A 13,123-nucleotide genomic window follows, 5' to 3' on the forward strand; every position below is an offset into this window, starting at 1 on the left:
TCAGTGGTAAGGCTCAGGAAAGTCACATGTTTGTATCTTTTTACATATTTTACAAAGAGGCTCATACAGCAAAATAGAACAAAACAAAAAAAACGACAATGAATGAATGAAAGTTCTGAACAGATCACATGAATTAAAACCCAGAAACCTAATAAAATCTGATTGATCAGAAGTCACATTGGTGTAAGTCATATGCACTCATTCACCTGACCTCCACCCAGTGGAACACCTGAAGATGTTGGAATGAAGTCAAGTACAACTGACAGCTGTGGTTTGTGAAGCTCTCACACTTCATCCTTTGACTCCTGTTCTTATTGAACATATACAGTGGTGTAGTCCAGGGTATACTGCTGTATACAGAGTACACCTACTGATTTTGCAGTCAGCATTGGGCATACCCACTTCTGAATTCCCCCTAATGTGCACCATTCAGCAGTGTTTGAGCCAAATTACCCGTTTTTTCTCCTAGCCTCTAATTGGCAAGTACTTGGTACCTTCACTGATTTGATTGGTTAAAGGTTCAGGAGACTTTTGTGACCAACTTTTCACCAAATCTGTCCAACCCCAGTCATATCCTCAGCATCATGAATCTGTAAGTCTTTCTGTCATTACTCACCTGACTCTTTTGCACCACAGTGAACAGTTTCTTAGTGCCATCCACCATAAACAAACCATGTGTTTACAAACAGAGCCGGGAGGGAACTCGGGCATCTGAGCAATTTTGTCGCGACGCGCATTGTGGGAAACGAAGGCTCGCGCAGCCACCTGACAGCAGCAGCTGCTACAGACACACTGTGGAAACGGCAGGAGCTCTCTTCCCTCTATGCATATTCCTCCAGCCGTTTCTGCGTTTCAGCCGTTTTTATTCCAAACAGTTAACTGGTTCTCAGCTAATTAGCATATTAGCATGTCCTAGCCAAACTGGCTAACAACAATTTGGTATTGGCCTGTTAGCAAACCTGCTAATTAATGAATTTGTGCGATACAATTAATAAGCAAAACTGTTAATATCACTGGTCTACAAGTAAAATGCTTCCAGAATAAAAATAGTTCAACTTTACCAGAAAAACTTTACTTTGAGTCAGAAAAATTCAGTCCAAAGTGCTAGTTGGTTGTAGTTTCTAAGATACAGTCTTGGGTCAAAATGTGAAATTCTGAGAATTCATGAGAGAATGGGTTTTATACAAAGGAATGTTTGTCTCAGATGTACCAGATCTACTTCAAACAGGTTCTTTCTCACGGAACAGTAATAAATTCTTTGTATAAATGTACATAAACCAACATACATGTGGAATAAAACACCATCATATATAGAAAACATGAGTTAACCAGCACTGTGGTCATTTGTTTTCTGATTCATCTTATTAAAGTATGTAAGATTAAACACATTTAATGTCTGAAGCAGAAATTTTCTAAGAGATTGTAGAGCAGCGTATCTTCCAAGTAGCTGAAAATACTTGGAGACATTATTGGTTGATGTTTTCAGTAAATTTTCTGTAGTATTAAATGTAGCATTAGCATTAGTTTACTCACTCTTCTCGGCTCCACCGTCTTGTCCAAATATGGTCACCTGTGACTCCAGAAACACTAGTTAAAGTTAAGGTTAAAATGGAGTCAACTCACAGCAAACACACTCCAACACAAACCTCATGTAAGAACACAGGAGTGTCTCATATTGAACCTTTAAGGGTTAATACTTTAGTATTTAAGTGCATTTTTACATGACTTTACTTGCACTTAAGTGGTTTCACTACAGCGTCAGCGTCATTTTTATTCTAGTAAAATAATCAAGTATTCCTTAACACCTCTCTGCAGCCCCATCATCTGAACACCACATGAGGGAACATGTTCTTCTTCTTTTTAGTTTGGTATACTTTGGAGAATAATATTAAATCTTATTAAATTTATTTTGGAGTCAAATGCTGCCAACACTTTATTAACACGTCATGTTGGCTTTATCTTCTAATTTGTCACCATCTGTATATATACATGTATATGGTCAAGTGTTAGTCGTTTACAAGGTGAACTGACCCTACTATGTATTAACTCGACATGCATCACACAGTATATAACATGTTATATTTACCACACATTGCACATCGATTGCATATGTGCACATTTTGTAGGTTTTGGACACCAAACAGGATTTGCCACATCTGAAATGTGCAACATACAGTGTAGCACCTGCTCATTATTCCATTATTACAGCATACAGCACTGTTTTTATAGTGTTTTCAGTTACTAAGAGTGTCATTATGTTTTATTGTTTTATGGCTAAAGTAATAATTGGCCTAAGCAGCTGGAAGAGACAATAAAAAAACTCTCCAGCGGCTGAAAAGAACCAACGGTAAAAAAACGATCTGCGACACAATTAATCCAATCATGCATTGGAGTTTGATAGTGATGAATGGAAGTATGGCTCCCAGATGCAATAAGTGCTAACTTTTCTGCCGTCTTTGTTTTCTTTCATCAAAACAGATGGCGCAGTTACAACACAAAGGAGTTGCCATGGTAACAATATGTGTTATAATCTGTCATGAGTGATGCTTTGTGTGATTTATTTCCCTGTGATGCCCCCCGGTCTCGTGCTCTGAGTTTGGACAAAACCAGTGTGGAGCCGGGGCCATCTTAACACATGGGCCTGATTTTTTTATTTTTTATTTTGTACTTGAATTTTTCCGTTTTTTTTATAGATTTGTTTTATTTTGTAGTAGATTTCACTATTTTGTAGTGAAATTTTTAAAATCATTTTGCAGATTTTATTTTTGTACTAAGATTTTTCAATCATTTCAATCACAGATTATTTAATTTTTTTTTTTTTGTACTAGAATTTTTAGAGAAAAATAATTTCCAACATTTTGAGATTTGTATTCTTGAATATTGAAATGTTACTCAGAGTGTTCATGTGCATGATGGTGACCAACTGAACAAGAGAACATTCTTTGTCAAGACTGAAACTTCTAAAAAAAAAAAAAAAAATCTGCTTGGTAGCACAATGGGGCAGCATGAATGTGCTTTCACTTACATGCATGGAAAATGACATCCTGAAGTCAGTAATAATTCCTGTGAGTTGTTGTGGGAGGGGCCCCATACACTGCTTTGCCCGGGGGCCCATAATGCTGTTAAGACGGCCCTGTGTGAAGCTCCTGCTTTGACCCAGCGTGCTGGACCAGACCTGTGGCGGCTGCTCGTCTTTCAGAGAGGGGAAGCTCATTGTCGACTTACATAAAAAAAAAAAAAAAAGTCAAGTTATTAAACATAAATTCGTCCCTCCGTTCCTTTTTAAGAAAATGGTCAGTGACCTTATCGTACCAACTAAACAAGAAAACGTTGAAATTATGTTAAATTGAAACAAGGAAGTACAATGAGCGTGTTTTATTTACAGTGCAAGAAATGAACAAGTAATTTCGTAGTGGTTTCTCTCTCAATTTCACAGCAGAATGCGTGACAGTATTAAACTGAACTGTGTCAGTGAAGGAGTAGATCTGAAAATATCTGTCAATCAAGCGAGATTCAACCTTTCGACTGATCCTCCAATCAGCACATGGAAGCCCAGCGTCCAGCCCAGCTGAGCTCCGCCCACATTCACCCCCAGAGATGCCGAGCGTCCGGGGGCGGGACAACATCGTGGCATTTATCCAATTACCATCCAGTTTTGAGGCAATAAAAAAAACTGTTCCACTCAGTCCCATTGAAGTGCATGGACGCTGAGTGTCTACGGGCAAATGCACTGAGCAGAGATCGAATGAGAAAACAGCGCAACGGGAATGGATGAGAAGTGAACAACATCGAGTCTGATGATTTGTGATAAAGCTGATTCTGAACAAACTCGTCTGTGAGATGAATGTGTTCTAACACATTTGTAGTCAATGAAATATCAACACAACCGAACATATTTAACCATTTAATTTTCATAATTTTAGGGAAAGCTGAACTTCCCTTGCAGTCTGTGAGAAATCGCCTCTGGACCAGACACCAGACCGATGTGAAAGTTTTAGTTTGACCCAGTGCCAGGATGTTATTTGTTAATGGAGCTTCTCTAAATAACACACACAAACACACACACCTTCACTCACGCAACAGCTCTGTGGTCCACAATGACCTAATGATCAGAGCTGTCTGTGGACGCTCACCACTGTGAACTCCCCAACCTAGGAACCAGGCACGCAAGGCTGCAGGCTGCATCCACTGTGTGTGTGTGTGTATGTGTGTGTGTATGTGTATGTGTGTGTGTGTGTGTGTGTGTGTGTGTGTATGTGTGTGTGTATGTGTGTGTGTGTGTGTGTGGACTTGTTTTGAAGAGCACAGATCACAGATTGATGATGACTCGTGGTTATCCAAACAAAAGCTCATCACCAGTGCTGATGACACTGAGGAGACCCTGTTTACCTAAAGCAGGCTGTTTATTCTTCTAACATCATTTATTACACTCCTTACAGTGAGACAAAAGCAACACACCACACATTACTCACATTTTTATGTCAGGTTTTTGTAGACTGAAAACTTTGTAAAACATCCTTAACACTTCTCTAAAATTAAAAAGGAATTCGTTGAGTTTTATTGTCCAATTTATACTGCACGGTATGTCCATTAACCCATAAAGAACCAAACATTCAGGGCTGACCATCTACTGATCTAAACTGTTTAATACCTGCTGATCCACTAATCCTATAAATACATGTAAATAGTTGATGTAAAATGCAGTTTGTCTACTTTTCATGGTCATCAGATATGACCCATTTGGATGTTCAGAGGCTCCGTAGTTACCATGGAAACACTGTCATCTTCTACAACACTGATAAAACCCATAGAGTTGGCTCAATGACAGTGGATGGATACACTGGGTTTATGTTCAGTTAATGAGAGATTATTTGATCAAATAACCTTTGAATTTACTCTGAGCTTTTATGAACGTCTACACGCTCAATAAAAAATACCTGATTTTCACTGAAAAATGCAAAATGCACAAGATAATATGATAAATGGTGATAAATCACTTGGAAAAGAAAAAAAAAATCATTTGGAAGTTGTGACAGTTGTGGGTCTTTAAGGGTTAAATGTCTTGAGACAGATTACAAAAGATGGATTTGGATTTTTATATGATTTTCATTTTGATGTATTTTTCAGGTATAAGGAGCCAAAAACAAACATGTGGTCATTTCAGCCCAGGCTCCAGTATCCATGTGGCCCGCAGACCAAAACAGACCCGCCAAAGGGTCCAATCTGGCCCACAGGATGAATTTTCAAGGTGCAAAAAATACACTAAAATTTCATCAGTAGCCACATAAGCCCAGTTAGAACTTAAGTGGATCGGACCTTTAAAATAATAGCATCATAACTTATAAATGATGACAACTCCAATTGTTTCTCTTTGATTTGGTGGAAAAAATTTAAATTACATGATGAAAATGTTTACATTAACAAACTATCTTTTCACAAAAAATGTGAATAAGCTAAACAACCATGAATAACCTGAGAGCAACTTTAAGAAAAATAAATGGAATTTTGACAATATTCTGTCTGGTACTGAATGTGTGGTGCCTTTACAGAGCCACTGTGATCTGTAAGTTGTAATGTACATGTGTAATTAAGGAACTGGCATGATATTGTTAAAACAACACATCTACTTTTTTTGCACTAAAATGAAGAGAAAAATGTGTAGTTATTATTTACAGGTTATTATTACCTCCGCCAAGGAGGTTATGTTTTTGCCGGCGTCTGTCTGTGTGCAAGATAACTCAAAAAGTTATGGACGGATTTGGATGAAAATTTCAGAAAATGTTGATACTGGCACAAGGAACAAATGATTAAATTTTGGCGGTGATTGGGGGGGGGGGGGCACTGATCTGCCTTGGCGGAGGTCTGTGCTCTCTGAGTGCTTTTCTAGTGTTATAATTTTATTAGTCCCTTCTGACATTAACCCTTTCATGTATTAATTGTGAAAACCTTAGTCAAGATTTTTTTCTTCAGTGTTTTTATTCCTCCTTAGGCATGAAATAAACAATGCAATGCAGTTTTTTTTTCTGTGGAGTTGCAAAAATATCCATGCATTTATTTTTTGAAGCACAGAAACGTGTTTAAAACCCAATATCAGAGAGGGATATGAAAACAATGAAATAAAAACATGTTTAATTCTGCTAATCTGATGTCTTCTCACATTTTAACATATTCTAATGCTATTAATTCCTCACTTCATCGAGATAATGTGCAAAAGAAAAACCCTTCTTGTCTAATGAATAACAAGTGATTTACACTCAAACATGTTAGTGCAGATCAAGTTCATCAAGAACAGTAAAGTTACAGTAATGGTCTGAATGTCAGGATAAGAGATGATGCGTAAGTGTCCTCTGTGTTGGCTGATCGGAAACTAAAACAACTAAATCCATTAATATACAAGAGAACAGCTGGAGAAGAACTGTCCACTGTAGTGACTTATGCATGACAGGGTTAAATTGTTGTATGTGGCCCCTGAACTAACATGAGTTTAACCCTTTGATGCGTAGTGGTCGCTACAGTGGACAGCTATTCTACAATGTAATTTAACCTGAACTTCTATAATAACAGTACCTGCATAATATCTGCATGAGTGAATATAAAGGCAAGAAAATAATAAAATGCTATGAATATTTAACCCATAAAGACCCAGCGCATTTTTGATGGCAGTTCCCAAATTATTTTTTCTCTCTATTTAACCTTTCTTAAGTATTTATCACCATTTATTATTATATTATCCTCTGTATTTAGTGTTTTTTCAGCGTAAAGTAGGTATTTTCCTATATTTAATCAGTCAGTCATGTTGATGTTCATTAAAACTCAGAGTAAATTCAAAGGTTATTCAATCAGAAACAGGGAACAAAGAAAAAAAGTGACTTTTTCAGCAAAGCTATCAATCAAGTGTGTCCACCGACTGTCATTGATCAATTTACATGGGTTTTACTGGTGAATCAATGTTGTAGAAGATGATGGTGTTTCCACGGTAACTACGGAGCCTTTGAACATCCAAATGGGTCATATCTGATGACCGTGAAAAGATGACAAACTGTGTTTTACACTAATTATGCACATTTTCATGGAGTTAAAAATTGTCTAGCTGAGCGGACATTTTTTTAACTCCATGAAAAATAGGTTCATAAAAAATTCTATTGCATTATTTTTTCATGCCTAAAGAGGAATAAAAACACTCAAGAAAAAAAATATATTGTCTAAGGTTCTCATAATTCATGCATGAAAGGGTCACTGACCCTGCTGTGGACAATGAAGCACTTCAGAAAATGAATGAATGAATGTGTCCTTTACTAATATATGTTCAATAAACCTACCTATAACACTGTGTAAAACACCACAAAATACATTAAACTATTTTTAACATGACAGAATTTTTTTTATCTCTCAAGTTTCCTGTCTTAAATTGGTATTTACAAGTAATCATTCCAAAATGCGTTGAGTCAATATCAACTAAACCAAGGTCATGAAGAAGACCAAGACCAGACCAGATCCACAATAAACATCAGGTACATGTTCAGATGTAGAATGAGAAAATGATCTAATGTATGAGATGGTTCCTGTTGCCAGTGAGCAGCAGAAGGAGGAATATTAACTGTTCATCACTGGGAAAAAAAAAAAGGCAAAAATCTGAAAGTGCACCGGCAGTGCAGTGATACGATCTAGTTTTAGACAGGATGAACAGAATATCAGGTTGAATTTAATTGAATTTGTGACAACCCCCGAACATGTTTGTGTCTGTAGGAGTTGATTTGTGCCTCCTGTCTCTGCTGTTCTCCTCCTCTTTCCGCCTCTCTCTCTCTTTCTCCTCCTCCTCTCAGGTGCTCAGTCAGGTGGTTCCCAGGTGCATGCACTCCCTGGAGGGGGCGTGGTCCTAGAACGTTTGAAGACGGGCTCCCAGCGTCCACGGGCTCTCTCTGCTTCTCTGTTTGCTCCCTGATGCTGCTGTGGTTTGGCCACCCTGCCTTCATCTCCATTTGTTTGTTCACCCCTTAGTTACTTTTCCACATTTACTCCTGTGTTTTTACATCGTTAGAGCACTCTTATGTAAATAAATCACTTTATACTGGTAACCTTCCTGTCCCACGCTTGTTTGTGTCAAGCTATCTGAGCCAGGATTGACAAATTGAACTGAACTGAATTGAATTTCATTTCATTTCATTTCATTTTATTATAAACTATATTTGAAGAACCATAATACTGTATTATATGAAAAATATGCACCACTTTAATACATAAATATACAGTTGTAAGTTCTGCTGAATTACTGCAGCCTCAAGGGTGGCACAAGCCAGTATAATCATTTGCCATGTTTCCACTACGTGGAACCAGCTCGATTTGACTTGGCTCGACTCAGTATTCCTGCAGACTGTTTCCATTACAGGATACGACTGACTTTACAGTACCTAGACGTCATAGCAATGCGGCATGTTATTTCCGTATTGTCTGCTCAGAGAGTTACTGAAAACTCACTCGTTGTGTGTTGTCTCGTCTGAATTTTTACATTGACCACCAAAGACTGAACCTCCTCGACCGGCCATGGTGTAGTTTTGGGCTGTTATGTGGATTAATGTATCATTATATTTACTGTCCACTTCTGCATCTGTTTTTTGTAAAATGGCGGGTCACAGAGAAAACTGTCTGACCAACCAGTGGTCTGCAGTGTTTACACGTCATGGTTTAGTATCGTTTGGAACCTCGGCGGAGGTGATACCAAAAAACTAGTGCTGGGTACCAGATCCCAGGTCCTTTTTCGTAATGGAAACGCAATAAGGCTGAGCCGAGCTAAGTTGATTCAAGCTGGTACCACGCAGTGGAAACACAGCATTAGGAGCAGGGTTCAAGTTGTTCTACCATGTTGTAGATGGAAAGAGAAATACAGTAGGAGTGATCTTGAAGGAGGAGTTTGTGAGGAACATTCTAGATGTGAAAAGAGTGTCAGACAGAGTGATGAGTCAGAAGCTCAAAATCAAAGGTGTGATGTTCAGTGTTGTTAGTGGTTACGCCCCACAGGTAGGATGTGAAGTAGAAGAGAAGGAGAACTTTTGGAGTGAGTTCGATGAAGTGATGCAGAGCATTCCCAGAACTGAGAGAGTGGTGACTGGTGCAGACTTCAGTGGACATGTTTGGGCAGAAAACAGGTGTTGAGGAGGTGATGTGCAGGTTTGGTATCCAGGACAGGAACGCAGAAGAACAGATGGTAGTCGACTTTGCAGAAAGGATAGAAATGGCTGAAGTGAACACTTTCTTCCAGAAGAAGCAGGAACATCGGGTGACCTATAAGAGTGGAGATAGGAGCACACAGGTGGACCACATCTGGTGTAGACCATGTGACCTGAAGGAGATCAGTGACTGCAAAGTGGTGGCAGGTGAGAGTGTGTCCAGAAGGCACAGGATGGAGGTGTGGAGGATGACTCTGGTGCAGTGGTGATTTCTCACAGACTGCAAGGGAAGCTCGGCTTCCCCTAAAATTACGAAAATTAAATGGTTAAATCTGTTCGGTTGTGTTGACATTTCATTGACTACAAATGTGTTAGAACACGTTCATCTCACAGACAAGTTCGTTCAGAATCAGCTTTATCACAAATCAACAGACTCGATGTTGTTCACTTTTCATACATTCCCGTTGCACTGTTTTCTCATTCAATCTCTGCTCAGTGCATTTGCCCGTAGACGCTCAGCGTCCATACACTTCAGTGGGACTGAGTGGAATTGTTTTTTTCATTGCCTCAAAACTGGACGGTAATTGGATAAATACCAAAATGTTGTCCCGCCCCTGGACGCTCAGCGTCTCTGGGGGTGAATGGAGCTGTGGGCGGAGCTCGACTGGGCTGGACGCCAGGCTTCCACGTGCTGATTGGAGGATCAGTCCAAAGGCTGAATCCCGTTTGATTAACAGCTATCTTCAGATCTACTCCTTCACTGACACAGTTCAGTTTAATACCGTCGCACATTCTGCTGTGAAATCAAGAGAGAAACCACTACGAAATTACTTGTTCAGTTCTTTCACTGTAAATAAAACACACTCAATGTACTTCCTTATTTCAATTTAACATAATTTCAATGTTCTCTTGTTTAGTTGGTACGATAAGGTCACTGACCATTTTCTTAAAAAGGAGTGGAGGGACGAATTTATGTTTAAATAACTTGACTTTTTTTTTTTTATGTAAGCTGACAATGAGCTTCCCCTGTCTGAAAGAAGAGCAGCTGCCACTGCTCTGGTGGTGAGGAAGATGAAGAGGACGAAGGCAGAGCAGAAGACAAAATGGTGGAAGCTGAAAAAGGAAGAATGTGGTGTGGTCTTCAGGGAGGAGTTGAGACAGGCTCTGGGTGTTCAGGAGGTGCTTCCAGATAACGTGGTCAGGGAGACAGGTAGGAGAGTACTTGGTGTGTCATCTGGAAGGAAACTAAATAAGGACACTTGGTGGTGGAACGAGGAAGGGCAAGAGTGCAGACAGAGAAAGAGGTTAGCAACGAAGAAGTGGGACGGGGAAGACTGAAGAGAGAAGACAGGAGTACAGGGAGACACAGCGTCAGATGATGGCAGAGGTGGCAAAGGCCAAGCACAGGGTGTATGATGGTTTATATGTGAGGTCGGACACTAAGGAGGGAGAGAAGGATCTGTACAGGATGGAAAGGCAGAGATAGAGATGGAAGGATGTGCAGCAGGTGAGGGTCATTAAAGACAGAGATGGAAATGTGAGGATGGATGACAGAAGTGTGATGAGAAGGTGGAAGGAACACTTTGAAGAGCTGATGTATGAGGAAAATAAAAGAGAAGAAAGAGTAGAAGAGAGGTCAGTTTTGGACCAGGAAGTAGCAGAGATTAGTACGGCTGAAGTGAGGAGGGCACTGAAGAGGATGGAGAGAGGAAAGACAGTTGGTCCTGATGATGGACATGTGGAGGTATGGAAGTGTCTAGGAGAGGTGGACATAGAGTTTAGGACCAGATTATTCAACAAGATCTTAGAGAGTGAGAGGATGCCTGAAGAATGGAGAAGTGTGATGGTGTCCATCTTTAAGAACAAGGGAGACATAGAGTTGTAGAAACTAAAGGGGAATAAAGGTGATGAGTCATACATTGAAGCTATGGGAGAGAGTAGTGGAAGCTAGACTAAGGACAGAAGTAAGCATGTGTGAACAGCAGTATGGTTTCATGTAGAGAAAGACTCCAACAGACACAGTGTTTATATTGAGGATTCTTGCTGTGCTTGCAGCTCGACTCGACTTGGTATTCCTGCAGACTGTTTCCATTACAGGATACTACTGACTTTACAGTACCTGGACATCTTAACAATGCAGCGCATTATTTCCGTGTCGTCTGCTCAAAGAGTTGCTGAAAACTCGCTCGTTGTGTGTTGTCTTGTCTGAATTTTTACATCGGCCACCAAAGACTGAATCTCCTCGACCGACCATGGTGTAGTTTTGGGCTGTTATCATGTGGATTAATGTACCGCTATATTTACCGTCAACTCCCACATCTGTTTTTTGTAAAACGGCGGGTCACAGAGAAAACTGTCTGACCAATCAGTGGTCTGCAGTGTTATACGTCACGGTTTAGTATCACTTGGAACCTCGATGGAGGTGATACCAAAAAACTAGTACCGGGTACCAGATTCCAGGTCCTTTTTCATAATGGAAACACAAAAAGGCCAAGTCGAATCGAGTCGAGCCGGTACCACGCAGTGGAAAGACAGCATCTGATGGAGAAGGACAGAGAAGGTCAGAAGGAGTTGCATAGTGTCTTCATAGATCTAGTGAAAGTCTATGACAGGGTGTCCAGAGAGGAGCTGTGGTTTAGTATGAGGAAGTCTGGAGTGGTAGACGTATGTGAGAGGAGTCCAGGACATGGACCAGAGCTGTAAGACAGTGGTGAGGTGGACTGGAGGTGTGACAGAGGAGTTCAAGGTGGAGGTGGGAGTGCATCAGGGCTCAGCTCTGAGCCCCTTCTGGTTAGACAAGATTGTCCATGGACTATGATGTTTGCAGATGACATTGTGATCTGTGGCGAGAGCAGGGAGCAGGTGGAGGAAAACCTAGAGAGATGGAGGTTTGGTCTGGAAAGGAGGAGCTCATTGGTAGAAGACAGAATCCATCTGTGTGAAGGAGAGGGACCAAAGTGGACCAGTGGAGTTCCAGGAAGTAGAGACAAAGAAGGAGGAGGATCTGAGGTACTTAGGGTCAACAGTCCAGAGCAAAAGTGAGTGTGGAAAAGAGGTGAAGAAGTGTGTTCAAGCAGGTTGGAAATAGGTGGAGAAAGTGTCAGGTGTGTGAAGGGATGGGAATCGAGAACCGGTTCTTTTTGGAGAACCGGTTTCCAGTAGCTCGATTCCTTGGAATCGTTTGCCTGCCTGCTTAACGATTCTGCTTATCGATTCTGCCTTCGTTGTGCATGCGCAATGACGTCACACGTACGCTGCATTGTTTTGGTCAGAACGTGGCCAACATGGTGTTGAGGCAGAAACGGTCTAAAAAGACGACACCAGGTCCACTTACTTGGAACACTTACAAAGCTTCCATGTCTTCAAAAGGGTGGAATCACTCCAATATCCTCAAACATTTGTCCACAGCATGTGAATCATTTACAGGAATGTCACGTATTTGTTACTCAGCGGCGCTTGTGAATGTAGCAGCAGAGTGAACGCCGGGCCGGTTGCGGTTCCAGTGTGGGCAACAAACATCGTAACTCCTCAAATACAAGTTTCCAAAGGTAAGAAGGGAAAGGAAATGAGGTGCACAACAACAGGAGACAAGTCGAGCCGAGTCGAACTGATTCCACATAGTAGAAATGCGGCAATAGAGGAATTAGTAAAGCGTCTTTAGTTTCACTTTCACTGTGCACCAGTGGCGATTTCTCACAGACTGCAAGGGAAGCCCGGCTTCCCCTAAAATTATGAAAATCAAATGGTTAAATATGTACGGTTGTGTTGAAATTTTATTGATTACAAATGTATTAGAACACGTTCACCTTAAAGATGAGTTCGTTCAGAATCAGCTTTATCACAAATCAACAGACGCGATGTTGTTCACTTCTCATACATTCCCGTTGCGCTGTTTTCTCATTCGATCTCTGCTCAGTGCATTTGCCCGTAGACGCTCAGCGTCCATGCACTTCAATGGG

General features: G+C 40.5%; 1 long non-coding RNA gene across 1 annotated transcript; it reads right to left on the reverse strand.

Annotated features, from left to right (window-relative positions):
* Positions 1-254: 254 nt before the first annotated feature.
* On the reverse strand, positions 255-10,650 carry LOC115426024 (uncharacterized). Its single transcript, XR_003936297.1, has 3 exons — positions 10,359-10,650; positions 6,545-6,549; positions 255-266 (listed from the first exon to the last, which is right to left on the reverse strand). It is a non-coding gene; the product is annotated as an uncharacterized LOC115426024 (long non-coding RNA).
* Between the last annotated feature and the right edge of the window lie 2,473 nt (positions 10,651-13,123).

This window comes from Sphaeramia orbicularis, chromosome 9, assembly GCF_902148855.1.
Source record: "Sphaeramia orbicularis chromosome 9, fSphaOr1.1, whole genome shotgun sequence".
NCBI classification, from domain to species: domain Eukaryota; kingdom Metazoa; phylum Chordata; class Actinopteri; order Kurtiformes; family Apogonidae; genus Sphaeramia; species Sphaeramia orbicularis.